Below are 14,469 nucleotides of genomic sequence, written 5' to 3' on the forward strand. Positions count from 1 at the left end.
AAAGAGCTGGTGGTGATATAATCAGTTCCTTACCGTCAGTATGTCACTTTTCAGTTGGCTAGCACAGCAATAGATCAAAAACTTAAGTGGGTGGAAAAACAGCTTTAATTAATTAAGATTGTTCATAATTATTTCTAATGTTACTGTTCTCTGAGGACATAGTCACCCATGAATATGCTGCATTAGTTTAAAAAAGACTAATTTCTCCAAAAGAGAAAGATAATTTTATATAAAAAGCTAACCACTAAGTCTATGCAGATATTTCCATTTATTTTTTTATTGCAAGTGGATGTTGTTAATATAGTTCATAAATGAAGAATTGCAGTGAATAACATAATTGAGCCTTTTTCTGCATTTGTCTCAACTCATGGACCTTAGCTGAGTGGCTTTGGTGAAGCTGGGGACAATGCTTGCCCTGGATGTGTTCACGTAAGTAAATATGTTATTGATAAGAAGCTGGACAACATGGAATATTGTGTTACTGAGTATTATCCCGTTCCCCCATAACATTTTTATGACTGTCCAAGCTTTTGATCACCATCTTTTTATATGATCAAATTCACTTGCTGTGTCTAGAGGCTAGAGAGATTAAAAGCTGATATCTCTTAGAAAATTAAGCTTCAACATTAATCTTTACTATCTCTTCCTAGATCTGTGGCACTCCCTCTGGTGAGTACTTGCCAGGAATGCTTTTCATAGGTATTTATAGCAGTATTTTTTTAAAAACTAAATCTTTTATGATAGACTTTGGCTTTTTGGCTCATTTTTATTCCGTATCTCTACTTCAGTTGCACAAGACCTGTGACATGTGGTAATCCAGTGAATGAGAATAATTTTCAGTTTAATACAGGTTTACACAAGTTTTGAGGCTTTGTGCAAGTTTTGGAATATAATTCAAACAAATTTTCCCAGTATCATTATTGCAGTCTTCCAGATATTTCACAATATATTCTGACAATTCTTGGCTTCATAACATATTGATCATTTAAATTATCTAGCTAAGGAAACAATCTTGATGAAAATGAAGATTAGATACATGAGATATTGAAAATGCATCAGTAGGGACATTTCTTTAAGAAAAGTAGATAGATCAAAGGTCTCAAAATGGGAGGAGAGGGAACTGACTGACAGCTCATCTGTCTATGTGTACTCCCTTGGGTGAAGACCTTTGATCCAGAACACTGGGAGATTGAGATAGTGGTTTAAGTCAAACAAGGCTGACCAGTAAGAAATTTCAAAGTTTGTTTTGCAAGTTGTGTGGTCATTTCACTGATACTCTTTCTGTTGTGTACATGATGCCTGATATGAATTTCCAGATGAGGGCAATTTCCCAGCACTAATAGCTTGTGCTTATCTTGAAGAAACAAATAGTCTTAGATGTTTCTTGCATCATACCTGAGGGCCTCCCTCATATCCCTTTTACTGACCAGGACTACATCCCTCTCTCATCTGAAAGCGTATGCTTTCTTGATTTTCTGAGAGAATTTAAGCAAATGTGTAAGAGTCCATTACATAACTACAAATTTAGCTTCTTTCAGAGTCCTAAGTTTTAGTAAAATAATGACTTTCCAAACTTCCTATCATTTGTCATCACATTTCTATGTAGTTTCCAGCCCTGGGAAGTCACTCAGCCTGATATTGTCATCCCATTCATTTTGTTTGTGTTGTTTTAAATTTTTGGTTGTTGACTTCAATTTGAGCAGATCTAGGCCAAAAGATTGTTTTGCCTGGTAATATGGTAAAAATACTACTCAATAACTTGAATGACTTAAGGGATGAAGAAACCTGTTTGTTTTTTTTCCTTCAGCTAATTCATGTTGATTTTCATCCTTTCTTCTTTTTATTTCATTATCCTCCCTTCTTCATTTGTGAACTTACAATGGTTACAGTAAATATGGAAAGAAAAAACATTAAAGAGTCCCTCATTAGAAAGTCTGCTGAGGCTTAAGCTCTCTTAGAAATACCTGTGGTAACTTTCAAGAAGCTGGAATATTCAGCATGCTGTGATGTGCTGTGTGTTATGATAGCTACCCTGCTATCAGTACTGAGATAGCTAATTTAAAGATAGCTCAAATATGTTCCCTTGAGCTCTGGTGACTCCTGGAGTGTTGACTGTGAACAAGTACTCTGATTACACAGTGAAATGGGTATCCTATATAATATATGGGCTATACCCAACAAGATAATGGAAAATGGAAAAGGAAGAGTGCTTTTCTTTGTTTGCAGGTATTCAGTTTGACTGTAGGAAATGAAAAAGGTGAAGAAAATTATGTGAGGGAAGTGCAGGACACCATCATGATAAGAATTACTGTGTCTGTTTCTTCTTGTGAAAGGGCAGCATTAAAATTCAGACCATCCCAGCAGCAGGCTGTGCCTTTCAGTGCCTTTCAGGAGCGAGGAAATGCAGTTCAACAGTGTTTGCATTTGTCAGCAGATCATGCAATTGGGAAGGGGGAACCCGCATTAAAGATGTCAGCATTTCTGCTCTGACTTTGGGCTCCAGAATAGAGTATTGTCTCATAATTATTTCCTTTACATTCGATCCAGTGAACTTTCCCCCACTTCTGCCATCCCACATCTGTTTTGTTGCACAGCTGTAACTAGTTTAGAGTCCTCATAATAAAAAGGAAACCTCTTTTCATTCAAAGCAATCTGTAGTTTGGCAGGGAGTAAAATGGCTACTTCAGCACTGGTGACAGAAAAATCTGCCTTTCATTGACAGAAATAACTTTCTCCAGACTTTAGTTTAGGCACATTGTCTGCAAATATATACCCTGAAGTGCCTTAGGGGTTAACATACAGCATAGAAATACAGTTTAATCTTTTATACTTTGTAATAATTTTCTTTACTGTGTTTCTCTGTGAATTCTTCTCCCTCTTATGCTGTAGTGTTTCATTCAATTTCATGCAGTTCTCTGCTACAATGCTGTATTGCAGTTTCACTTCTTTATCTTTTGCAATAAAGCGCTTACTTTTCTTTATAAATAATTTGAGTTTCTCTGCTAGTATTTTTTTCAGAACCCTCATTTCCTATTCTGAACAGAAATTGTATGTAGTAGGGTGGTTTTACAATGCAAGAAGTTCTAGAAGCCCAAACCTGACCTGCAAAAATGTGGGATTTGTAACTCAGAAATATAACAGAAATAAATTTGGAGAGCAAAATGTTATTTGATGAGCCAAGCACAGTCAGCACAGCCTCTGAATGCTTTCTTCCTACTTTCAAACCAATGCAGAAAACAGGGACAAAACACATTGCACCATTTTTGTCATGCATCCTGAAATATTTTTCAAATCTCTCGTGCCTTTTCAATCTGCAGACTCAGTCTTTGTTCGGACAGAACGTGAAGCTGCCTCTGGGCAGTGGGATGGCAGATTTCTGCAGCAGTTGTCTTCTCCAGCCATTCTGTCTCCCTCTGTTTTCCACAAGTTCACCTCAAGCCATTCAGCAGGGAATTTAAAAGCTATAAAACTGCATTATTCAGTTATGAAGTAACAACCTCATCACCATGACTTCAGCAAGGGCTTGTAAAAGGCAGCGTCAGATTTATAAGCAGAGGAATTGCCAGCTGTGTCTAACAGATGGTTTGCAATGACAGACTTGCTAGTTTTTGTAACTCAAGAAGGTAAAATTCTGATTAGGTGTTTGTTGATGGTCTTTCTTTGTAAATTACTAAATGGATTAAAAATAAAGCCAAATACTTCATGTGGAGTACTTTTTTGGGGGACACAGTATTGTCCCCTTCTATGTGATTTTCTACATTGCAAATAAACTCCCATGTTCTTTATTGCTTTTGCAAAATGATGCAGAAAAATGCTGTTCTTCCACGTCACAATTTGGTCACTGTCCCATGTACAGTTTGTCAATTTTCTCTTCTTTTGATGCTTCTTCAGTATGACACCCAAGTAGTGTATTCACCCTGTGGATTAAGTAGAGGGCTAGGGACTCAGCTGCCTGCCTTTGGAAGGGTCAGAGGCACGCTGCTTTGCTCTCCAGGTACTTGTTAGATCTGTTTTTGAAAAACAGAGGCCACATTTTCCTTTTTCTCTTTTTTTGGAAGCTCACCAGATCTACGCAGTCTTTCAAAACTAATTGCCAGTGGCTCAGAAAGTTAATTTATTTCCCTCTCACTTGAGGCTGTATTTCATAGCATTTATTAGTGAACTGCAAAATATTAATGAAGGCATCAAGTCAGGTTTTTTTTTTCCTCTCAGAAGCCTGAAAAAGGGTGAAAGACAAACAGATCCCTTATATCACTCACACATATCAGACTAAGTATTTGGATTATCTTAGAAATTGTTCTAAGACACAAAAACTGTTAGTGAAGTCTGGACCTATTATTAAGGACAAGCTGGAACAGAGATACTGAGAGGGATTTCACATTACTGCAGAATAGATGTTTCCCATTAACCCTACTGGGACCCTCATAATGTTGCAGAAGGTGTTAAAAGGTATTTAGAGATCATTAAATGATTAGGCATTTAAATATAATTTTGAAGGTACTGAGTCATCTGCATGAACCTGGAGATCTTAATAAGTCCGTGACTGCCTGCATGGACACTTCTCTTTTACAGATTAGCACTGTAATATTTCAGTAGTCATGAAATTATGACATAATTAATTAGAAACATTGAGATTTTGTGATAATATCGGCATAATTCCTATAATTTTGCCTGATTGCATGAAATTGTGTAAATCATGGAAGAGTGGGACGTCTTATTTTGGCACAAGTGGTGTTCTGGTGGCATGAGTCAGCGACAGTTTAAAGAGAGACCATGTCTGCTTCTGTTTGCTGTGATTGCCCATCTGTTTCTTCTCTATTATTTGCAATTATTTATCTCCAAGCTGAGGAAATATAAAGATGGCTATTCTGGTTTTGTAATAATGGTATTCGAAGTCTGATTCCACACCATTCTGAAAATCACAGAATCCTGAGTGTAACATTATACAGTGCAAGATTACAAACAAGAATAATTTCAAGGAAAACTCTTAATGCATAACAAACAAAGCAAAGTTAATAGTTGCTAACATCAGTGTTTGCCTGAAGGTCAGAGTGACACAAGTCTGGTGGGACAGAGGGACACTGTATTGTCATAAGGCTGGGGTGGCATGGATATGTTGATGCTGCCAGCCCACTGGTGTACTGAAAAGTATTTAGTTCTGAGTTTGCACAGACCATTGCAGTGTGGGGGTGATGCTGAATTATGTTTCAGAAGGAAAAAAGATTTGGAACATCAAAAGGGGAGTGGAAGCAGCTCTTCAACAGGTGGCTTCAGTGGTGGGAGCTGTGAGACATGGACAGGGCAATGATCATGCTTAAGGGCATGTAAATTGTAAGCATTGTCCATGGTCCCTTGGAAGTGGTCAGAGTAATTTGTTCACCTCTTGATGGATACTTGGGAGAAAATAGAAGAAGTCTCCTCTCCTATCTGCTTTTAACGTTTGCTCCAGGACTGCTTTGAGTAGAAAACTCACCAAGGTACTTTAACATATAAAAAATCATGGTATTAAAAAAAAAAAGAAAAAAAGAAAAGGTTCAACTGTGTGAAAATGCATTAAGGGAGTGACATGCCTAAAAACACCATGTTAAATAAACAATATTTCTCACCAATGCAACATGAAAATGTGGTGATATTTTAATCAGTTAAAACATTACTTTGATACTTCTGAGTATCCCGTAAAGTGCTAAGATAATCCTGGAAATATAGGGAGATGTTTCTGAAATTCTGAAGAAAAATATTGAGCTGGACTCCTTCAATTGCTCATTGTAACTTAACAGATTTTATATAAGGAAGGATGAAAAAGCCTTTTTCAGCCCTATCAGATAGTATTGTCATCTAATGGTTCCAAATTACTCCAGTAGCCTTTGTGGGCTTTGCAATTACTAATTATCGATTAGGATTGATTGAGATTATACAATTCCATCAATATCATTGCACTCTAGTCAAGGGTTGAATTAATGGATTAGGAGATCATTGGTGCAGATCATAGAATCACAGAGACATTAAGATTGGAAAAGACCTCCAAGATAAGTCTAATGTGTGACCGAACACCACCATCTCAAGTAGACCATCACACTAAGTGCTAAATCCTGTCATTTCTTGAACATCTCCAGGGTGTCCAAGACTCCACCACCTCCCTGGAAGTCCATTCCAATGCTTGCTAACCCTTTCAGTGAGGAAATTCTTTCTGGGTGTCTGACCTGAACCTCTGCTGGCTCAGTGTGACTTCATTTGCTTTTGTCCTGTCGTCTGGTTGCCTGTGGGAAGAGGCTGATTCCCACCTTGCTGCAGCTTCCTTGGGTTTGTGCCAGGTACACAGGCTGCTTTTGCACATGTGGAGGTTAAAGCTTGTTAGCTTTTGTGCAAATTGATGAATGCAATATGGGCATGGGCCCTGCTGGGTTTGAATACAATTAATAATGATGCATGCTATTAAAACCTGACATTTGTTAAGCAGAGATTCCCAAGTCTGCTGCCAGCTGTGGGCTTGGGTGTGCCCTCTCCTGTGGGATGGGTATCGTGTTCCTGAGCCGCACCAGCACTGGTGGGAAAGCAGGGGAGGCTGCAGGCACTACCAGCAGACCACTTTAACTCTCTTTCCAAGACAGTTGTAGGGATCCTGGGAACAGGAAGCTCAAATCTTCACCCAGTCTAAAATTCCAGGTAGATGCTGAACCCATGCCTCATTGAGTTCAAGAATTTGTCTCTGCCATTAATATTTGAAATTGCTAGCTGCATTTACTAAAAGGTTGTGTACATTTTCTACTAATTTTATAATGGCTTTCATTTCATATAAGACTGTTCGTACTTACTTGTTTCATTAGAAATTGCTCAGAAGCCTGTTTTATCCTGGAACATCAGAAAATGAGACCAGTTGTACTTCAAAACAACACTTCAAAGGTTTTATTGATTTTTGGTGGTTTTTTTTTTTCAGAGGAATGTTTCGTCAAGGGCTTTCAGTGAAGTTCTATCTTCAACACTTCTTGTAATATACAGTGCTCTGAAAAGTCAAAATATTGTCTTCTTAAATGATTAACCTTAAAGGGCAAAAGCATCAATGCCTGAAGAGTAGAATAAGTTGAGACTTATATATAGTTAGTAATGCAGGTTTTTCTACTTGGATTTACAGGTTTTAGGACTACATCCTGGCATGAGGCAAGATATGAAGGCAATTTTCAGTCAAAAGTGTCTTCTCTTGGAGTACATGTTCAACTTCTCAGTTTGTGTGGATGTGTATGCACACAATTTTATTCAGTCTTAATTTATAAAATCTCAGTGCTGTAATGTGATCAGCACCTCATGGTGGTCTTACTTCTTAAATTTTATACAGGATTACACTCATGAGTTGTATGTGTTTGTAGGTAAAGAGAAGGGTGAGAGAGAACAAGGGGATAAAACTGTTCTGTGGGAAATGAGATAAAGATTTTATTGTGAGTCTTCCAGGGTCTGTCTGTATTACTGGAGGTGAGGCATGGCACAGTTATGCATTTTTCTTGGAGGAGTGCTGATAAACCCTTGTGTCACACCAAAGCAGAGGTGGGGTCTGTGGTGGAGATGGATCAGGGAAGCTCCTGGACAAACTATTACCATGCTTTTAAAATGTATCTGTAGGATTATTGCTCATATCCATTTGCTTTCCAAGCCTGATTTACGTATATGGTCTGGAGTTTATCCTTTTAATTCTGTGCTTGGAGAGAGAGCTGAAGAGAGCTGACCACCGTGCCCCTGAGGGCAGCCGCCACTCAGCACACTCCGGAGCTGGCTGGCACACCAGTGGTTTGCACCACCCACCAAACACCACCCAGTGTGTTTTGGAAGGGAGAATTGGCTCAGCTCAGGTCCACTCACAGCCCCTCTGAGCATTCTTAGGAATGACATCTCTTATGAAGCCTTCATTCACTTCCTCCTTTTTCTTTGTTTTTTTTTTCTTTTTTCTTTTTTCCCCTCAAGACTGATGACTGTGCTACACTTTGACAGCTTGGGATGAGTTTTTCCACGATGAATATCTGCCCTAAGCCGTATTATTTTAATTATTTTCTTTAGAAAAACGATGACCGGAAAATGTCAGGAATTTCTGGGAATAAAGTAGGGGGGGAAAAAATGTTTGTTTTCTGATCTTGATAAATCTGTTGAATTTGAGTAGCTATACTCAAATGCTTCTCTGTATTCTGACAAAGGCTTGACATTTGTCAGGGTGTGGTTGGTGGTTTGGACTAGGGGCTGAATTTCTTTTTAAAAAGTAGGGGGTTTTGTGCCACTCCTACACATATCCAAGAGAAAAGCTGTGGTTTTGTTGGTGCTGAGTGGATATTCCATGGAGCTCCTGTGAGTGAAGCCACATGGAGTGTCTCCTGGTTGAGGCTGAAGATGAATTTCCCTGTGGTCACACCAGGGCTTCTGTGGGGAACACAGGGCTGCTTGTGCTTTCTGTGACATCCCAGCTGGCTGAGTACTTAGAATATTGCTGTCTGGTGTAAGGGAAGCACTGTATTTACCAGTGATCACCAGGAGGAAGGGACTGCTCAGGAGGGAGCAGAGTGCCTCATATCAGGTGTGTTGTCTCCAGCACAGGAACTGGAGTGTGCACTCATGCATCACTGGCTTCTGCAGCACTTGGGGTCTCCGGTTCACTCCTCACTGACTCCTGACACCCAAGTCATGGTACTCAGATTACCCAAAACTTTCCAAAACTTGGAAATCATACTCCTGCCGCTGAACCCAGCCAGCAGCAGTCACTGATGGTGCAAGTCCTGTTTTGGTGTGTGCCCTGTTTAAGTTTGTTTCTAACCTGTGTAAGTGCTTAGTGCCTTTATCTACAGCTGGATGTTGGAGGGTGAGATAACTCTGATATACACCCCAGGAGTGATTAAAAAACAAAAAACAAAGAGCCAAGGTTTGTGATGCCACAGCAGCACCAAATGGTGGAAGGGGGTACAAAAATAAATCAAGTCCTACTCTTTTTAGCCACCTTGTTCCTCCTAAGCTGTGCTAGTTTGGGGAGGCTTATTGATAAGAAACAGGGAGGAGAAATGCCTGCAGTATCCAAGTTTGTGCTACTCAGTGAAAACACGGAATCAGACCTGGTTTTCAAGAAGTCAGAAACCATATATTTCTACAAAATCAGATAAAGTTGCCAGTGTTGTCAATTATTGTAGTGTGCATCAGATAGTGTTAAGTCTGGCATAGGCATGAGTGCTGTCTCTCTGGTTTTGAGTTAGTGGGGGGGAAGAAAAAACTTGAAATATGTGGTCTTGTCCAGAAGAAAAAGAACAGAAAATCTTTTTTAAATTTCTGCAGTCCCCAGTTAGGCATGATCTAAGTACTCCTGAGGTAGTTCAGCTCTCTGCCTCTCACTGAAACTTAATGCAAACCATTCACTTCAAGCTGTGTGTGAGAAGCCCCCTGTTACTCCAGTGAGTGGAGTGTATTGACAGCAGGGCAGGCAGACCAGAAAGACAATTAATCTTTCCTGAAACCCCACTTGCTGTTGTTGTAGAAGCTATGTTAAATTCTAGTAGCTGGATAAAACTTGTGACAGTGGTCCCCAGAGTCCTCAGCCCTCTTGGTAATACCAGATGCTGTGATGGTCCTGGTCAAGGTACCTAGCTGTGACGAAGGGGATTGAAGCAAAGAATGTTGTTGGACCTTGCCCAGGTGGGAGCAGGTCCTCAGTGGATGGGAGTGGGTGCTCCCCACAGTCCCCAGAGAGGAGCTGGAGAAACCAATAGCCCCATGCCCTTGCCTGCAGCCTCCTACTTCAAGGTAGGCATTGCCACACAAAACAATGAGCATCCTAAAGCGAGATGATTCACTTGCTCCTGCCAGCAGATAAGCATCTTAATTAATTCTGAATCCACTTAATGTAAATGGAGTCTTTGTGACAGGTTTAGTGGGATTTTCAGCAGCAAACATATGATCCTCTTCAGCATGTTCACATGGCAGTCCTGGTTTTGCTTAGGTCACATTTCCCAATGAAAAACCAGTCTTACCCTCTGCCATCAGTACTGTTTGGCATCTTTTTTGTCCTGAGTGTGGCATGAACAAAAAAGAAAGAGTAGGCTACTCTGACCAGATGGAGTCCAACACAAGCAGTGTCAGATTAAATTTACAGATTGTTAAGAGCAGCCCTGCAGAGAAGAACTTGGTGGCTAAAAAATTAAAAACTACTTGGCAATGTGCACTCATAACCCAGAAAGCCAATTGTGTTCTGGGCTGCATCCAAAGCAGCATGGCCAGCAGGTTGAGATAATACCCCACCTGAAATGCTGCATCCAGCTCTGAGGCCCTGAGCCCATAAAAAAAGTGCATGGGTCTGTTGCAGCAAGTCCAGGGAAAGTGCCCTGAAAATGATCAGAGGGGTGGAAAACAGCTCTCATGAGCTTAAAGGGTTGGAAATGTTCAGTCTGGGGAACAGAGGTCTCACGGAAGATATTACTGCAGTATTTCAACACATAAAGTGGGCTTATAAGAAAGAGAGAAACTTTTTACTAGGGCATGTAGTGACAGTTCAAGGGACAATGGTTTTAAATTGGAAAGAGGTTAAGTTTGTACTGGATGTGAGGAAGATACTTGTCCAGTGAGGATGGTGAGATGCTGGAACATGTTGGTGAGAGAATTTGTGGATATCCCATCACTGGTAGTTTTCAAGGCCAGGTTGCGTGGAGCCTTGAACAAATTCATCTAATGAGAGATGTCCCTGCAAATGGCAGGGGGATTGGACTAAATGATCTTTGGAAGAACCCTCAAAAGCATTCTAAAACAAGTTACCATAATAGCCAACATCTGGTCTGACCTGCTCATTGTAAAGTTTCCATGGGTATTATATTCAGGAGAGTGTAAGGAGCATAAATGAGTTTCTCAGTGGCTGATGCAGATGTGGATCTTTCTGAGTTACATAGTGAACTACTAATTACGGCTGTCAAGGACTGCAGATCATAGGACATAGTTCATAATCAAGAGTTGGGTAGCACATAAGTTATGAGTAAGCCATAATACATTGTATAGTCTTTGGAAGTCAGGACAAGCACTGTATATTTGATACAGCAGAGTAGAGTGGGTCAGTAAGTGATGTTTAGGTGACGTGATATGGTTGAAGGCATAGGCCTGAGAAAATGGTGTGTACAGGCATTTTCAGGATAGATATGAACAGTGCACAAGTCCACGTGATGAAGGCAGAGACGACAGCTTAGACCGCATTTCAGCTGCACGGCTTGCTGTGAGACAAGAGATACAGCTTATGCACAGCAAACATAATAAATACATGACCTGGAGTGAGAAAGTGGTGCTGACACTACAGACCATAAGTATGGTGGTAGAACCCCAATAAATGAGATGTAAGGGACTACCTGTTTCTTTTCCTCCTTATCAGTACACCTTTTGTCATAGATATCTACTTTATTGGATACAGCAAAGCTCAGCATGTCAGCTGTTAATTGAAATGAATTATCCCAGGCTTAGAGTGTGCAGCAAGGCTTTGATGTCTCCCTGCCTGGCAGTGATGGTTTCTTAATGGCTGCTGTTGTATTAAATGAAAAAGTACGTAGAGAAGTATTGTGAGCATTACAGTGTCAGGTTTGGTGATTTACTCAATTTTCTTCTTGTTTAGTATTGCAGAATAACGATGTTTTCAGTCCTCAGAAATGTGACACTTGTACAAGATTTGTGACTGTCGCATCAGTAAGGAGCTTGGCACTCTGTCAGCTTGGCATGCTGTTGACTCTGCAACTTACTCCTGAATGAGGGAAAGCAGGCAAACAAGTAATTTCAGACTCTAGCCCCTGAAAACCGTGAGCATGGCCTTTTAAAATAAACGTTTGTCATAAGTTTGGTTTTAAAGCACTTCAAAAGGACTTACATGACTAATAAAACTTGAAGTTGTTTTTATTAGAGTTTTACCTTTGGAACAAAGCAAGTCTTCAGTAAAGGTCGTATTTGTTCCTGAAATCAAAAAACCAAATCCCCTTCTTTGGGCTATTTCTTACCTTGGAAATTTTTTTCTTGTATTGTAGCTCTAAATAGCTTCTTTAAACTGCTCTTTTTGTTGGCTGACTATAGCATATCAGAGTTCCCTGACCTGAAGTCCAACATGCTGTTCAGTTCCATTACAGAGCCTTGCTTGCTTTGGGTGCATGTGGACATTGGTGTGCAAGACCACGTGATTCCACCAAGAAAGCTTTGTCAGATTGGCATCCTGACCTGGCTCTGGACTTCAGGACGCAGAGCAAACAAAACAAATTGTGAGTGGCAGAATGCCACCATCCCATGGTCCATCGCAGGGCTGACTGAGCTACACACAGTTCTTCCAGCAGACATGGGCTACAAATGTGGTATAACCCATTATTTAATTTTTGACAACCAAATGCACACAACCTTATCTCTGCTAGGACAGATAATCCTGAGAGGGTAGGGAGTGAATTTTGCATATATTATTCATGCTTGTTAGAAAACAAAGAGAATGCAGCAACTCTTGTCTTGTTCCAGGTGTTTAGGTCCATATATAACTTCAGAGACATGAGAGATTGCACCAAGTGCTGTTGAGGGACTTCAGTGCCCTTTGACAAAGGACAGGAGCTCCCTTCACCTCAGTCTCTCCCTGCACATGGATGAAGCGCTATGAATAGCTAGCTGGCTCTCAAGGTCAAAAGTGCTTCTTATTGAATATGGACTTATGGAGACAGCTATTTAAAATAAAAATATTTTTTGTCCTATATGCCTGACTTAGTTGTGATCTGAATGTCTTCAGAATATTGAGGAGCAGCTGCTGGGTCCCATAGCAGTTTTATCTGACTCACATTATAAAGCCAAGGTGCTGCTGCAAAGGAAAATTTCTGCAAGGTTCCTGGAATTTTTTATAGGGTCACAGAAAACTATCTTCCTCTCTAATTGAACTTTACATACCTGTCTTGTAACTTGGAAATTTTTGCTTCATTTGTATAACACTGAGGATTTGGATAAAAAAAGAGTAAAACTCACAAAAAACACTGCAGACAAAACCCTTGTCCCCTCATAATGGACATCTTTTTTGTTGGTCTGCTTCTACTACTGCTGTTTTAAAACATTGTCTAGATTGCACAAAACTTCACAATGTTGCCACCATAACTGTGAGTTAATGTGTTTTAACCCTCTTTTCTTTACCCAATATTGTCATTTGCTTCTTATGTTGACTCTTCCATTTTCTAAGTGTGGGCTCCCTATGAAGGATACATTAAAAGTATCTGTGACAGAAAGATCAGACAATACTGTGTTAGCAGCTGCTCCTTCTGTACACATCGACCTTTTCCATCAACAGAACAACCACTGACAAACACACTCATTCCAAGGCTTAGGATCTAAAGTGGAAGAAATTGATATGATTGCAGATCTATTTTTCTGCCTTTTTGATATGTGTGTGCTTTCAAAGCAGCAAGTAGGAGAAGTGGTTGGGATCCATAATGAATGGTGACAAGTAATGATCCTCATACCTGTCAAACACATAAATATGCTGTCACACTGGATGAAACCATACTAAAGCTGTTGTCTTCTTTGCTAGATAATAATTTCTGGGAAAGGACAGGGTTAGATATTAAAGCAGCTTGGAACTACTTTCTCTGCATTCCTTTTCCATCCTTTATTTTGCCTATTTGGAAGATACTTTAGATACCATGTACAGTCCCTGAGATATGGTTACGTCCTTCTCAGAGTTCATCACTGACACAGCATTTGGAGAATTAAATTAGTACCTGAATTTAGTGGAGAAAGAATTCCATTGCTTTTTTCTTATGCCATTTTAATTAGTTTTGCTCATTATCCCTGGAGGCATCTGGAAGAAATCAGATTCATGAACATATATTCCATCCTGCTGCTGGAATCAAGCTGGGAGACTCCTGTTTGTTGAGTTGTTCATACTTCCCTGTAAGTAGCCAAGTGCCATATCTCTTTCCCATATGCAAGTATCAGTTACCACAAATATAAGTGTCTGCCAGGCTGTTCCTCTCACATGTTCTCACTCTGGTTTTCTCTGGCCACAATTACATCTGTGCCACGACTTTTATTTTCTTCTCCTTAAATGCATTATAGGTGGTAGAGATGTTACCACCATTTCTAATTCCCCCAGCCTTGGCCAGCAGCACCACATCTGTCTTGGGGCTGCCAGGGATTGGGGAAGCATCTGGCAGCTTCTCACAGAAGCCACCCCTGCAGCCCCTTGCTACCAAAACCTGGCAACACAGAATCCAGTGCAGCATTTTCAGTTATCTCCTGATCTTTGATCTTCACATTTGAGGTTAAGAAAGGGCAATTTTGGCGTCATCTGGTTTCCACAGATCTCTCTGATCCCTCTTGTTAAGACAGTCTGAAACTGAGCATGTGAATGGCCTTGGGAAATGCTCACCATGAGCCCTTGAAGGTCAGGTGCTTGCTGTTCATGTCAGGTTATTCTGCCCATTCTGCAGTGTTTTACTGCATGATCTTGAAGAGGTCGGTGAAGTGCTG

At 40.2% G+C, this 14,469-nt stretch overlaps 1 protein-coding gene and 1 long non-coding RNA gene across 5 annotated transcripts in view; both read left to right on the top strand.

Annotated features, from left to right (window-relative positions):
* The window catches only part of PDGFD (platelet derived growth factor D), a 139,537-nt gene that overhangs the window by 48,058 nt on the left and 77,010 nt on the right, over positions 1-14,469 (top strand). The window lies entirely within an intron of this gene.
* On the top strand, positions 8,485-12,709 carry LOC147654259 (uncharacterized). The gene is made up of 2 exons (XR_015284800.1): positions 8,485-11,757; positions 12,481-12,709. It is a non-coding gene; the product is annotated as an uncharacterized LOC147654259 (long non-coding RNA).

The sequence above is a fragment of the Cyanistes caeruleus genome, chromosome 3 (genome assembly GCF_971803275.1).
Source record: "Cyanistes caeruleus chromosome 3, bCyaCae1.hap1.1, whole genome shotgun sequence".
NCBI classification, from domain to species: Eukaryota; Metazoa; Chordata; class Aves; order Passeriformes; family Paridae; genus Cyanistes; species Cyanistes caeruleus.